Raw genomic sequence first — 16961 nt, 5'->3', positions numbered from 1 at the left:
GCTGGTGGGGGTAGGAATAGAAGAGTTTTCTGTTCTATGCAGGAACCTAAAAGTTAGTCGTGTTGATTAGCTGCCTTATCCTAGCAATTCAAAGGCTCAGAGGGCTTTTGCTTGAGTTCTCCATTCTTCACTCCTTACGTTGGGAGCTTCTCTATCACCTAAACTGAGAAATATAAGAAATATAGGAGGATAATCTCATGTAACTCTAACTTTATTTCTGGCTCAGGTTTCAAGACCTATATTAAGTCTACTTATTTCCTTTTACCTTTTGGAATCTTCTTCTTCCTGGTTTATATAGTATCCGTGGATTTTAGCTGGTTTAGTTGAAGAAATACATAAAAACAGATCAATTATATTTACCTAAAAGCAGAAGCCATTGATATAGTATCTTGAGATTCTGTGTTAAAATACCAAACCAAAGTGGCAAACAATAACATTGAACCTCTGAGGATGGTATGTTTATTTTGATTTATTTTATACTTTGTGAGCCTACATATGTAATTTGAAAAAATATGAGTAATATTCCTAAAATACTTAGCCCATCTCTAATTAATTTTATGTAACTACAAAATGAAATAATAGTTGTATTACAGTAATAATAATTATTATTACTATTAACATGTTATTTGTGTGAATTGAATGCAACAGTGTAAGTAGAAACATGAGGTTTATCCTCATATAACCTATGCAATTATTTCTTCCCTGAGTAGTATTGGTACATTTCTGCTTTAAGAGGTTGAAAAGAAATGAAGTTTCTTTAAAACTATTTTCTTTTCTCCTTGATGCTTCAAGGGATAAGGTTATAGGAAACATCTGAACTGCTTAGGAATCAGGAGTTGACAGAAATGAGCACACTATAAGCACTAAAAATGCATTTGAAAGTATCTTATATTTTGGCCCATGACTCATTCTTTGACATTAATTCGCCTCTATAAGGGATTAATGTACTCAAGAATCAATATCCTTTCAGACGTATCCCACATCAGTGAACTTCTTTACTGGTCAGGATTTTTTTTATTAACAACTTATGTCAGCAATATTCCTAGTTCATCTAGCAGCATTTGAATTTATTCTCTCATTTTAGTCCTGATTGTTGCACATGACTCTAAAGGTCATTTTTAAGTTGATTTTCTAGGAAAGCATATTAGGAATCTATATGAAGACTCGGAGGTCTGAAAAAAAAAGAACATTTGGGAAGCATAGGCTATTCAATTTTATATTCTAGAAAAATAACGTATTTTAAGTTATTCTTTAGTTCTAGATATTTGAATTTTTAAAAGTATATCATTCAAGGTTCCAAACCTTATATCTAAATTTGTTTCTTAATTATTTTTCTCACTATCTTTTTTCATCACCTTTCAGCATCTTTTCCACTTGACTCTCATGTGTCAATAATTAGCTTTATAGTAGGCAGCTATCTAATCAATATGCAATTATATTTGCCTTCAGCTTGTTTTGTATATTTAGACCAAGTTCTATTTGGGCATTTAACAATGCATGACTAGCTGTCACGCAATAAAATTGAGTCAAGATTCCTTTTAGAAATGGCTGACTGTAGGATTAAGATGGAGAAAATATGGAATGTATCTGAATAGGTACATGTGAAGGTGCTATATAAAAGTGAAACTGTTTCTATAGCTCAAATGGAATCATTTTCAAAGGAGTGATAAGAAATATGGATTGATTTATCTCTTTCACTGGAAAATAATGTTGTGATTTTGATGGGTAATGCATTGAACTTGTTCATTGATTGGGCAGTATTGTCATTTTCACAGTATTGAGTCTTGCAACCCAGGGGCATGCATGATCTTTCCAATTTTTTTAAGTCTTTTTAAATTTCCTTTTTTCACTTTGTTTGAGGTTTTCACTATAGAAGTCTAACACATTTTTTGCTATTTCCTAAGCATTTTTATGTGTTACAGTGGTTATTTATTTCGAATGGAGTTTGATTCCTTATTTCAGTGTCAGTTTTCTGATTGTTAGCATATGAAAAAGCTACTAATATTTATAGATTGATTTTACATCCTTCTACTTTACAAAATTCTTGAACCAGATCTAATAAGCAAGGTAAGAGTTCATATTATACTTTTAGGTACAGAATCATGTCTCCAGCACAAAGGGATATATTTGATTCTTCCTTACCTATTTACATCTCTGTTGTGTATTTATCTTGTCATATTGCTCTTGCTAGGAAATCCAGTTCTATATTGAAGAGGCATGGAGAGAGTGGACATCCTTGTCTCATTCCTGATTTTAGAGGGACTGGTTTTAGTTTTACACCATTAAGAATAACATTGGCTGGACTTCAGCATTTCTTATATTGAAGAATATTTCATGGAGTCCTAGATTCTATAGATCTACTAGCACAGAGGTGTTGAATCTCATCAAAAGCGTTTTTCCGCATCTTTTTGACCTTCATTGATGTGTCCGTGTTCTACTTTTTAATTTACTTCTGTTGAAGCATACTTGTATCCTCAAGATGAATCCTATTTGAGAATTTTTGAGAAGTTTTCCAGCTATGTTCATTCAAGACCTAGGACGATGGACCCCGAGTAAAACCTAGTGGTGAGAGCTCTCCGTGAAGAGATGGAGTCCTGGGTTCGATTCCATACTACTGCATACCCAGAAAAGGCCGGAAATGGCACTGTGGCTCAAGTGGTTGAGCTCTAACCTTGAGTAAAATGTGTCCAAGAAGGGCTGGGAGCTTGGACTAGTGGTAGAGTGCTTCCCTAGCATGCACGAAGACCCGGGTTCAATTTCTCATACCACATACACACAATAAAAGCTGGAAATGGTACTGTGGCTCAAGCGGTAGAGCTCTAACCTTGAGAAAGCCCAAGGACAGCGCTCAGGCCTTGAGTTCAAGGCTCAAGACTGGAAAAAATAAAAGTGTCCAAGGACAGTGCCCAGACCCTTAATTCAAGCCCAAGGTCTGGCAAGAAAGGGAAAAAAAAGAAAGAAAAGAAAAGTTAGAACTATATTTTTATGTCTTTAATAGGTCCCTATTTGGTTTCAGGATAGCTGGCTTCATAGAATGAATGTGATAGTTATTCTTCCCTTTCTACTTCATTGAGAGTTTGAACAGTATTGATGTTAGTTTTGCTTATAGAATCTGAGCCTAAATCTAACAGTAAAGACACTGGCATAACCATGTTTATGCATAAATACTTACTCTAGCCAGGATATGGAATAATACTAAGAGCCTCTCCGTGGATGCATGGATAAAGGAAATACACTTTTTTTCTTCTTCTCATTAGAAAGAACAATATTGTACCATTTGTAAAGAAATGGTAAGACTTGGTAAAATTATGTTACATGAAGTAATTCAGGCCCAGAGAATCAAAGCATGCATGTTTTCCTCCTTATGTGGAAGCTAGATTTATCTTACAAATGCATTATATTATGTACTAAGCTAGTATATATAAATATGATGACTGAAATATGGTAGACTCAAGGAAAATCTCAAATAGTGTAATTCCTTAGAAAGCCAGTAACAATGATCAACAAAATAAAATATCAGGAAGCGGGTACCAAGAAGAATGGAGTAGGGTCAAGAGAAAAGGGGTGGACAAATGAAGAGGAGAAAAGGAGGGAAATGAAGATAAGAATCCAAATGCACACTACAAAATGAAGAAGAGTGACAGAAGTTGTCAATGGGAAGAAAGGGGATGGGTGAGAATGTGACAGGCATGACATTGTTAAAGATATATCATATTAATAAAATGTTTTATTACATAGTAACTACTTTATACAATTACTTAAAGATAATTAAATTTAAATTTAAGTGCTACATAGGCTAACAGTGATAACTAAAAGAAAGTACAGGTGGCTGTATTTCCATGCAAAGACAGTACAATATATTTTTAGCCAAAAGATTAAGATAAGTTTTCAATTCAGCATGTATTTCATCTTATTTTCACTGAAAGATTTATAATTTTATATTCTTTTATTAGTGTTCAAAAGTATGAAATGTCACCTGCTTTATAAATAAATACGAAGGTTCAAAAAAGTTTGGAGCTAAGTCTACTGATCATAGTCCATGGACACATGTGAAAATAGAAGTTGGTGAATTCAAGTGATGGGTGGATTTGGGAGAAATGAAGAATTATAAAAGGGGTTACATTGGTCAAGATGCACTGCCTGTTATAAAAATCACATGTTGAATTGAAACCCTTTGTACAACTACTTAAAGAAATGAAAACTAAGCAGAAACAAAACTGATCCAGCAATTCCACTACTAGGTACATAAAAAATATAATTCAAATCTCAATCTAAAAGAGACTTTTGGGTCTAATTCAAAATCACATAATTCACAGTAGCCCCAAGTGGAAACAAATTCACTGTCCATCAATGGATATGTGGATAAAGAAAATATGATATCCACATAGTATTTAACTATCAAAAAACAAGATCTTCTCCAGGCTACAATATGCATGAAATTTAAAACCACTGTAGTAAGTGAAATAATCCATTGACAGAAGGATGCACACTATACCAATCCACTTATTTAAGGGAGGTAAACTCACAGAAACTGGAATAATGTTTTCTTATGCTTGGAAGAAGATAACAGAGAGAGAGATTGCTGTCAATAAGTATACTTTCAGTTACACCTGATTGAAGGTTTCTACAGACCTGTACAACATATTACCTAGAATTAACAAGACTTCAGTGTATACTTCAAAGGCAACAAGAAAGTAAATCACATTATGTATGTTTTCACCCAACTGCAAAAATACAGACTAAATTTTGAAACTGAGGCAAACATAGAAAAAGAGGGAGGAGGGGAGAGGAGAGGAAAGTAGAAGGGGAGGGGAAGTAAGGGAAGAGTAGGAAGGGAGAAGAGAGGAGAGGAAGAAATTTTTCTTAGGCATTTCCAGTTAAATATTTTTGTATAAAGGCACACGATTGCTTCAGTTATCATTAAATGACCAATAATCTTGTCAAGTAATAATTATGTAATAAATAATAATAATTGCATAAATAAATAGCCTACTACTAATATAATCATCATTGCTTTCATATGGAAAGTAATAATGAAACTGTTGCATTTCCCTTTTGAATTTCATAATGAAAAATGCTTTCTCAGGAAGCCATGTACACATGCTATGTAAATGTATATATATGACTTCTACCTTACCAAATGGGAATCAAGATGAATCAGTCTTGAGTAATAAGCAAGCATACTGGAAATTTGAAAATGATGGAATAGACCTATAATCCTAGAGACAGAACAGGTAGTAAGTCTACCAACATTTTACTAAGTAAAGAACCTACATGAAAGACATAGTATCATGAATTTTTTCTCTATGTGTGTGCTTGTGTGTGTGTGTGCATGTGTGTGTGTTTCTCTTTGGTTAATGCAAAAGACAAATTCATGTTCGGGGTAATTGTTGATTTTATCATTTTGAGTGGAATATTGTGCAATTTATTTAAACTACTTAGGTCTCAAATTTTTGATTTATAGTGATATAGTACCAACCCACAGTAATATGCTATTTGCATAATGCTGCATATTGTAAATGAGATGCTTCCCATAAATTGTTTATTATAATAGCCCTCAAGAAAACATTGTGTGTCATTGTATGTTGTTGGCTTTAAGCTGATCTAAAATAGCAATCCATCAACAGCAATTATGTAAATAAAAATCTCACTTTTCTGAACGTTTATAGCAACTATTATGCAAACACCTAGGAACTGTTTACTAGCTGAGGAGCTTCAATATTGCCAAGAACTAATCAGATGAAAGGCTGGTCAAATTAAGTCAACCTCTTCAACTTTATATGACATTCTAGTTAGTATATTGTCACCTGATTGAATATTAGTTTCTATTTGTTAGTAATCAACTGCAAAGCTTCACTGCCTCAGAAAAGTATTTCCCCCAAAGGGTTGACCTAGTATGAGAATAATGAAAGAGAAAATTAATATTTCAATTGGTTTACCGCAAATTATCTTGTTATTACCATAAATCTTTTACTAGAACCTTCATAGACTCTGAAACAGGCTCTTAAAAGACTAAATGAGGGCCAGGAGTTTGGCCTAATGGTAGAGTGCTTGCCTAGCATGCACGAAGACCTGGGTTCGATTCCTTGGTACCCCATATACATAGCAAAAATCTGGAAGTGGTGCTGAGACTCAAGTGGTAGAGTGCTATCCTTGAGAAAGTCCAAGGACTGTGCTCAAGCCCTGAGCCCAAGCCCAGGAGTGGCAAAAAAAAAAAGACCAAATGAAATGCCTTGAACTCTACCAATAAAACTGGAACAGAAATTCACCCACAGGAGGGTTGAAATAACAGGGGAAAATTGTTGTATGCTAAACTCTGTAAAGTGATAAATTTTCTTCTTAAATTTTTATAATGAAAATCATATTTTGATAGAAAGCCATGTACACATTTATATAGAGAGAAATACATAAGTTTCTTCCTGTTGAATGAGGGTTGAAGTGGAATAGTCTTCTTTAGAAAAGGGCTTGGGTTGGATGTGGATGTTGGCTATGCTGGTATTTACCTACAATTCCATCTCTTGGTAGGGTGAGACCGAATGTTTAACAGGTTTTTTTGTTTTGTTTTGTTTTGTTGTTTTTGTTTTGGGGGGTTATTTTTGCCAGTTTTGGGGCTTGAACTCAGGGCCTGGCCACTATCGTTGGACACATTTTGCTCAGGGCCAGTTTTCTGCCACTTGAGCCACAGCGCCAATTTCTTTTTCTGTGTGTATGATACTGAGGAATTGAACCCAGGGCTTGCTAGGCCTTGCATGCTAGGCCAGCATTCTACCACAAGGCAGTGCTCCCAGCCCAAGATTAATAGTTTGATTATAGCCCTGCAGAAGTAGCTGCATAGTGAGAAGCGTGGAAGAGAATTCAGAAGCAAAGAAGATACAGAGGGAGGAAACAAAGAGAAGAAGGAGAGAGAAAATAAAGGAGAAAAAGAGGGAGAGAGGGAAGAAATAGGTAGGAAGTACTAATGACATCTCTGGCTATAGTCTCTTAATTGGAGGCCTTTATAATTCACAATCAAGAATAGGCTATAATATTAACTACAAACATAACAACACATTAAGCTTTAAGGAAATCAACTATTAATTATATCCATTCTAATATGTGAATAATTGTATAAGTATCATATGTACTTATTCCTTCAATAAAGGTTAAATTTCTGGAACTTTGCTATGTTTGCGAGCCTTTCCAGCACGTTAGTAGGGTATTGATTATGTATTAGACCTTCAGTTTATGTAAACAAAAATCCAAATGAAATTTCAGCAAATATAGTACAACAAGGTAAGAAATTGATAGAAACAGGAAATGTATAGAGTGACAAAAGTTTACTGACAAAATAAACTAATATGTATCTATGATATACAATCCCTTAGCCTAATTTTGATTATGTTCTAAAAACTAAATGCCAGTGATTGTATATAGAGATTCCCTTCTTGAATACTTGTTGGTTAAGCATGTCATTTGAAATATGATGTAAAAATCAATGTCAATAAATTCTTTAATAAAAAAATAAAGCCAGTTATTCTTAGGAAACTTACAGAATTCAGCTCTCTGATTTTAACTTCATCTTACCATTTCTTTTGTTTCTACATTTGTAAATGTATACTTAAATTGCAACAAAATGTATGTCAATTTCTTTGGATATTTCTGATGTAAGAAGGAATAGTTAGACTTTCCAGTATAGCATTATTAACAAGTACAATTCAGAAAGGAATATTTATATCATAAAACTATATAAAAATTTACTGCTATACTACTGAACACATGATTAGTAAAGGAAATTTATTCCTGCTACTACTGCTAGCCATTAGTGAATAATGTATTTATAACCGTAGCTTTAAAATACTTAAAGTATTTCTTCCATTTATATAAAATATGCTATACTCATTCCAAAACAGTGGTCTAAATTTAGTGGTATTCAAAACATGTATAATTTATATATTAGAATTCTCTTTTTCCAGTTTACATGGGCTACTTTGTGTTTTGTATATTTCCTGAAATATTTTGATAAAAGCCTTACTAATATATGACTTTTGTTTCTATATTTGAAGCCTACATTATTATGTTATACATAGTAGCTCTCAAGTAAATGTAGATTATGTATTATATACAAATGATCTAGTTTTAATGGGTTTTAGTTTCTAAACTAAATATATGCAAATGAGGAACTGATATTTGTGTATATGTAAATTTATTTATAGTGACATGCATATTAATATTTATGAACCCAAGTTGCAATGTTTCCATACAGCAATCCCCAAAATGTTTTAGCTTTATAATTATAATAAAATTGATCCTTTTTTTTGTTCTTAAGCTATAATCTAGGTTACTACCTTCCCATGAACAGTGTTTAACCAATTTTCTTGAAAAGTGTTTGTTTCCAATATGGAAGTGGTAGATATATACTTTTTGTTATCAAATTATATAAAGAATCTTTAGGAAACATGTAACAAATAGTCCTGAGTTTAATTAGATTAAAAATTGTGGTGGACATAGAAGAACTAAAATTTTCATTAACTCCCTTAAGCAGCCTTTGTCAAAATTGTTTTGCAGAGTATTTACCAGAATTCATTATGTGTTTCTATGATCCACAGTTAATCATAAATTACTAACAACTAGCCTGGGTTCTCTTTTCTTGGGCTTCCTCCAACATAGACAGAATATTATGAGTTTGAGCCAGTCTGTCCAAGTTTCAGGACAATCTGAAAGAGAAGAGGGAAAGACAATAGACAGACAGACAGACAGACAGACAGACAGAAAGTCAGAATAATGGGAAAAGATTGACTAATTTGGTCACTTTTGCCCTAGGGGAAGTGACCAATTGGCAAAAATCTTGTAGGCTCTGCAAAGGAAACATGTCTATGGTTCATATCCATTCTTGTAAGCAGGAAATCCTATCTGGTCAAACAATAAAATAATGTGTGCTAAAAATGAATGCAGTGAGTTAATACTTTAATACTTCATTGATCTATTGTTTTAAAATATAAAAGTAAAATAAATGTTATTCACTGGTTTCTTACTATTCAAACTCCCTATTTTATTTTTTAAAGTATCAGTTGTAAATTTGACAAACCCACAAATGATCAGTTATCATTGGACATAGTAAATTTAAATTCATATTTAATTGATCTCCTTAAAGATAAAATATATACCATACTGCTTCAGTATTTCTGTTATCAAATTCAATGAAGAAGCCTTCGATAAAAAGAAATGAAAAGTCTTGAATTTCACTAGACTGATCAATTGAGGTAGACACTGAACCACTAAAATTTTCATTAACTCCCAGGAGAAGCCTTTGCCAATTTTTAGTAATACATAGAAATGGAAATATAAGCTTTTTACTTGCATATTTAATATTAATGCACTCCTACTTTATTATTTACATGTATCATCATATGACCTCATTCTCTATATATTCTAACACTACTCTTTCTCTGTACATACTGTCTTTATTCAAATCCAGCCACAATTTTAAAAATGTTTACTAGTAGATTGTTTCCTTAGCAACAGTTACCATGTGCATACAAAATTGTCCCTGTTCATTCAGTTCATTCTTTCAATCCATCCATTGTATGTGGCTTCACAATAGAAAATTCAAATTCAACAGATTGACAAGTTCAAAGTGAAATTACCATCAGAATTAAATCAATGTTTATACAAACCCACTACCTATTGAGTAGTACAAGTGAACAGACTAAGTTAGAAAAGAATACAAATGTCATTTAGGAAAGTTGAAAATTATATGATAATGTTCATAAGTACAGTGACATAGATGACCGTGTGGGTTCACTATTACAGAAAATAGAAAACAGAAGACAGAATTTTTTGAAATGCTTCTAAATTTCTCCTAACACAGAAATTGATTCTAAAGAAAAAATATGTTTGAAAATAGAAAGGACTGAATCATACCATTTAAAAATCATAAAGTTTCTCTTAACTTTCCTGTTTAGAAGATGCATATTTTAGATTCTCAATATGAAATTCAAACTGATTTTCACTTCAATATCTCCTGACCATTCAACCACTAATTTTAAGACATCAAAATATCTGGGATTTTTAAATCATATGATAAAAATGGGAAGAGGCTGAAAACATAGTTGGAATACTCAATGTATGGATATGATAAAGAAGTAGGAAATGTTAAATGGATCAGAGGGAAAGTACAGATGTAGGAAGAACAATGGAAAGAAAGACAGATCTACAAGCAAGGGACACAGAAGTGCATATCGTTTGCACAACCATTTGAAATGATTCAAAATAAAAGGAAATTTTATAAATATATATAAATGGAATTACTGTAAACAAAAGTAAATGCTAACTGGTAATATTATTACATTAAAAACTAATGTTTTACATTTTAAAGACATAAAATATAAATAATATTTATATGATCCCATTACTGCAAGATGGAAAGATGAAACCTGTTCTTGCACATACACTGTGAAAATAAACCTAATTCTCAGTTGGAAAGATGAAGGTACTGCAATCCAAAATTGCACCTAAATACCTAAGGAAAGTTTCTTCTGATTATAAAACAGATTCTCTGTTATCAGGACTTCAAATAAAACATCAAGCCAAGCTTTCTCTGTTCACTTTTAATCTTATTTCAGTTAAACCAGAAAAGCCAAATAAGTTTGATTCATAAATTAAAACCCACTGCTTGCATAGAGCTTTCACAGAGTTTTTGAAGTATCGTTAAAAAGAATCAAAATAACTTGCCTCATACTGTGTCTGTCCATTCTACAAAAATATTATAGGGCCGGAAGTTTGGCCTAATGTTAGAGTGCTTACCTAGCATGAAATAAGAATAAATATTATAGTATAAAAATAGTGTTATTTTGAAAAGAAAACCAGTTTGGAGGTTTATTACCACATACAAAATGTCATTTACAAAGTACGTATATAGAAAATAATTGGCCTATGTATCTTCCATATAAATCAAAATACATATGTTCCTGAATGACCACTGTTTCATGCTGTCTTAGATTATCATAAAATATTCTTCTACAACATGTCCTCCATTCTTTGTAATAAATTTCTTTCCCAGAGAGAGAATGCTGTAAATACAGGTTTTCTATGCATTTTGATCTTAATATTTCTAAGCACAAATACCTTTGTCTATCTCTATGCAATGGAGTTTACAAGAAATTAGACACTCAGTCTCAGTTGTCTTCTTTGCCTCCGTCAGAATTCATGTTGTACTGTTGTATATTGACATGTTGTCTGCTGGGGGACAGTCATGAAGTTTGTGTGGTCTAATCCAGTTGCTACTGGTTAAATGAAGAACATTCTTCTTCCAATAGTAAGTAGCATACAGCCAAATTAGGCTACAGTTGAATTATGTCTCCAGTTGTATTTTGCAAAGATGTCATCCTTCTTCAATAACCAATTATTGCTGATCTGACTAAACATTCATCTAAATTTGGAGCTAATTATACATCATTCCCCAAAGATGCTTTAAAGAAGGGATATGTCCAGCTTTTCTCTGATTTGTTGTGATTCTTGGTCCTTATTAAGAAAGTATCCACCTGCACCAAGGAGGCCTAGTGTATCTCCTATTCCTTCTTGTAAAGTTTTCACTGTGTCAGCTTTTACCTCCAGGACTTTGATTCATTTGGAGTTAATTCTAGTGCAGGGTGACAAAGACAGATCCAACTTCAGTTTTCTGCAGGCGCTTAACCAGTTCTGCCAGCATCACTTGTTGAAGAGGCTATCTTTCTTCCATTCTATTATTTTGGCTCCCTTGTCAAAGATTATGTGGCCATAGGTCTGTGGTTTAATATCTGGGTCCTCAATTCTATTCCATTGGTCTTCAGGCCTGTTCTTGTGCCAGTATCAAGCTCTTTTGATATTTATAGCTCTGTAATAGAGTCTAAAATTTAGTATTGAAATTCCTCCTGCGCTGTTCTTTCTGCTAAGAAGTGTTTTTGCTATACGGAGTGTTTTATTATTCCATATGAAATTTTGGATTGCCTCTTCTATTTCTTTAAAGAATGCCATTGGGATATTGATGGGTATTGCATTGAATTTGTAGATAGCCCTTGGCAAGATTGTCATTTTCACGATGTTGATTCTTCCAATGCAGGAGCATGGGTGTTTTTTCCATTTCCTTAGTTCTGCTTTAATTTCCTTTTTCAGGGTTTTAAAGTTTTCATCAAAAAGGTCCTTTACATTCTAAGTTAAGCTAATTCCTAGCTACTTTATTTTCTTTGAGGCTATTGCAAAAGGAGTTGCTTTCCTGATTGTTGCCTCATTCCTCTCACTGTTGGCATAGAGGAAGGCAGTTGATTTTTGAGGGTTAATTTTATAGCCTGCTACCCTTCAAAGTTTTGAATCACCTCAAGGAGCTTGGGAGTAGAGTCTATAGGATTCTTTAAATACAGAATCATGTTATCTGTAAAGAGGGATAGTTTTACTTCCTCTTTCCCTACTTGGATCCCCTTTATGCTTGCTTCTTGCCTTATTGCACTGGCTAGGAATTCTAATACTATGTTAAAGAGGAGTGGAGAGAGTGGGCATCCTTGTCTCTTTCCTGATTTTAGAGGGAATGGCTTTAGCTTTTCACCATTAAGTATAATACTAGCTGTGGGTTTGTCATACACAGCCTTTATTATATTGAGGAATGTTCCATGGATTCCTAGTTTCTCCAGAGCTTTTAACATAAAGGGGTGTTGGATATTGTCAAAAGCCTTTTCTGCATCTATTGAGACAATCATGTGATTTTTGTCCTTTCTCCTGTTGATGTGTTGAATTATATTAATTGATTTGCGTATGTTGAACCAGCTTTGCCTCCCTGTGATGAATCCTGTTTGATCATAGTGCATAATCTTTTTGATAAGTTGTAGATGGTTGGCCAGTATCTTGTTGAGAAGATTTGCATCGATGTTCATCAAAGAAATAGGTCTATAGTTCTCTGTCTTTGATGAATCTCCATGTGGTTTGGGGGTGAGGGTTATACTGGCTTCATAGAATGAGTTTGGTAAGAACCTTCATTTTCAATTTCGTTGAAGAGCTTGAGGAGTATTGGTGTGAGCTCTGCTTTGAAGATCTCTGGTCATAAAAGAAATGCAAATCAAAAGAACACTAAGATTCCACCTCACTCCAGTTAGAATGGCCAGGATTAGGAAAACTAATAACAATAGATGCTGGAGGGGATGTGGCCAGGAGGGATCAGTACTACACTGTTGGTGGGAGTGCAAACTTGTTCGACCACTATGGAAAGCAGTATGGCAGTTCCTCAAAAGACTAAACATAGAGCTCCCCTATGACCCAGCAATTCCACTACTTGGCATTTACCCAACCATCCAGAAACTAGGGCATACTAAATCCACTAGCACAACAATGTTCATTGCAGCATTATTCACCATAGCAAAGATATGGAACCAACCTAGATGTCCCTCAGTTGATGAGTGGATCAACAAGTTGTGGTATTTGTACACGATGGAATTCTATGCTGCTGTCAGAAAAAACGACATCAACCCATTTATTAGGAAATGGAAAGACTTAGAAAAAATCATATTAGGTGAAGTAAGCCAGAGTCAAAGTAATTTAGGCTCAATGGTTTCTCTCATTTGTCATAATCAGTAGAATCCTTGGGCTCTACTAGCAGAGATTTGCAATAGAGCAAAACCTTGATACATAAGGCCATTTAGTGTGAAGCTAATTGATAGGACCTCCAGGATACTGAAACAAAAGCCATATAATGAATGGTTGTTGTCCTTAATGTATTATGTTATCTCTCATCTCTTTTGCTGTCCCTTGGTTATATCATATTGTTACAGTATGTCACTTTGCTATCTGATATATTGGATACATTTGTATTTGGTTATTTAAAATTGGTTAGGGAAGGGGAAAACCAAGATGGGGGTGGGGGGAGGGTAATGGGGACCAAGACATGTGAAATAGTATCAATGTATGTGAATTAATGCACCTTCTATCTGGCAAATATCATGTAACCCTTTTATTAATTACAATAAAAATATTTTAAAAATGTAAGTCAAAACATTTACAAGGTGAAGCAACAAGCAGTTCCACATGATTAAAAATGCTGAATATATGTAGATGATTTTAGAGATGATTTTAATCTCACTCGTGCTCCATTCGCATTTTAGTACCTTGATACAACCAAGTTTCCAAAGAAAATATATTGGATGTATTTGTATTTGGTTACTTAAAATTGGACAGGGAAGAGGCGAAAACCAAGTTGGGGGGGTGGGGGGTGGTAATGGGGACCAAGACATGTGAAAGGGTATCAATGTATGTGAATTAATGCACGTTCTATCTGGCAAATATCATGTAACCCTTTTCTTAATTACAATAAAAACATTCTTTTAAAAAGAAGTTATATGTCTTTTTTCTATTTTGGTTGGTTGGTTTGGTTTTTTTTACTGTGCATGAAACAATAAACTCTCTTATGTGGTAAAGTTTTCATTCTATCTGTCTAATTTATGAATTCAAAATGAAACAGAGTGTGACCTGTGGATAATTTGCTACTCAGAGGGCCAAGTCCTGGGCACAGTGAGTCAAACTTGTAGCATCTCATAGTTTAATTCACCCATACTCAAGTCCATTGTCTTGTATTTGAAGAAAACAAGAGAGAAAAAGTACAAAAGATTCAAAGAAAAGATTTCACCAATTGTTTCATTGTATAGTTGTTTCAACAAAGAAAATGACACATTTTCACAAAGTGAATTTTCCTATTTCTAAAGCCATGATGTTGGTTCCATTATTTTTCTTCTAACATTAGATTTTTTCCAGAAAAAAAAGATTCTAATCATTTACAAATACAAAGATAATATATATTCCCTCAAGCCACTCATCGACTCTGGGACAAAGACTCAAAGCAATTCTTTCAGATTTGCTTCTCACTCTGGTGAATCATATCAGAATAGACAAAGTTGTAACATTCATGAAGAAGCTAGACCTTTAAAAGCTATTTTGGTGTATTCAAGTGAAACTATGTAACCAGTTTTTATGTAAATTACAGAATGTACAATAAAATACAATTCAGTATCAAATTGAACATACAATCCAGGAATCAAATGAGACTTTTCATCATGAAAATAATTAATACCAGAAACAAGTTTTCAAATGCTCCTTTATGGCTTTTTAATGTTATCATAACATTAAAATTGCTCATAGTAGAAAATCAGTAGGTGAAGTTTTATCAACTTGTAGATAAATTGAGAAAGAAAAATAAAGAGTCAGTGTTGTGTTCTCTGTCCACCCATCAGGTCAATGAGAACTTTCTGGAAGAATAAGAAACTTTTGTGGCCATCACATATCTTCTACTCTAAGAGAAAACTTGGCAAAACACTGTTACTATGAAGTGCCAAATTCTAGAAATACATTGTAATAAACAAGCCAGCCCCATCTGCTGCAATTTGAAGTAAATAGAAAGACCAAGATACAATACCGACCTTCCTAAAAAAAATCATAACTAAGCCTCATCATAAGAAAAAAGCATTTAAAGCCTCTATTCTCTATTCATTATAAAAATAATCATAATTATATGAAGGGCAAATGATGGATGTATGCAGGTAGATGATAGGTAGATAGTAGATGGATAAATGATAGATCATTATTTTTGACTCTCTAATGCAAGCTTTTATGCATGAAAACTCTTTAGAAAAGGTCAGCTCCTTTGAAACATAAATTTCTAATCACCCTGTTTCCATGTGTACATAGTAGAGTATTTTCTAGTGAGTCTTTTATAGACAACTATTAGGAAAGATGAAGAATATAAGTCTAAAGCTGAAGAAAACTGGAAAAATTAATATTTGATCATCAGACAAGCATCAATTTGGCAAATAAATGACTAGCAAGCTTTCTAAAGAAGCATCTCAGATGAAACACAGAGGTCACTGGTCCCAAAGGAAAGACTTTCTGACTTTGGTTTGGAGGTAGACATTTTCAATTTGAATCAGAAATGCAGAACACAGGCTTCAATTCTATTCAATCAGGTAAAATATCACCTCTTCAAGGACAATACAGCATTTAACTGGAAAACCAAGGTGATGTTAATTTCCTTGTATCTGTATTGCCAAAATTTAGAAACTCAAATATGTATGCACATTTCTTGTAGTACTGCAATTTCCAAAAGATGATTTCGTTGAGCCAATGACCCAATCTGTCACCAATTCCATATAACACTCTTTTTTGTGTTCATTAAACCTTTATTAAATGTAGTATTCCCTGATAAGTCATTTCTCCCTAAGTTTGCATATATTAGTACAAATGTAGTATAAATTAGTACAAATGGTGTCATGTTGAATTTAACCTGAAGCTTTGTATAAAAGAAGGAATAAAATTATACCTAAGTAAAGTATAGGATAAACCCTCTGGGAAAAATACCATGGGGAAATGATACATAATTCTAGTGCATCACTGAAGACTGCTTTAAAACTTAAAATTTACAGAGGTGGGGGAAATCCTGATGGCATAAAACTCCTTACTGTGATGAGGTCTAGATTTTGTTGAAAGAAAATGATTCATACAATTTTCCTCTTTCACACTCTTAACAATACATGTACTATAAGAGTATTAAACTTGGACTTTACAAGCAAGTCTTAAAAAGATTGAATGATACTGAGGGATACATTCCTGAATGTCCTTTAGTTTTTCAAAATATTACTGTTGCTATCTTCCTCTCCCTTACTGACACCTATTTCTGATTTCTGAATTCTCTTAGATGAGGGAAAAATTGCTTTTTTACAGATGCTTCATGAAACCTTACAGGAGAATTTAACACAATAGCCTTGCCCAGCACAAAACTTGGAATCCAGAAACATATGATCACAAAGGTATAACATAATGGGATCATAAAATGTGTGTCTTATAGATATATATTTTACAGTATAAAAATTATGTCTCTGTGTTACAGAAAACCTTTGTATACTGTATGTCTTATTAAATTCACTTGAAAGGGAAAAAACATCCAGATGCCCCAAATACGATATTTTACTGCTTGA

The sequence above is a fragment of the Megascapheus bottae genome, chromosome 4, assembly GCF_031878675.1.
Source record: "Megascapheus bottae isolate mThoBot1 chromosome 4, mThoBot2.hap1, whole genome shotgun sequence".
Classification (NCBI taxonomy): Eukaryota; Metazoa; Chordata; class Mammalia; order Rodentia; family Geomyidae; genus Megascapheus; species Megascapheus bottae.
The sequence above is the reverse complement of the archived record's forward strand: the minus strand, read 5'-3'. Positions refer to the sequence as shown.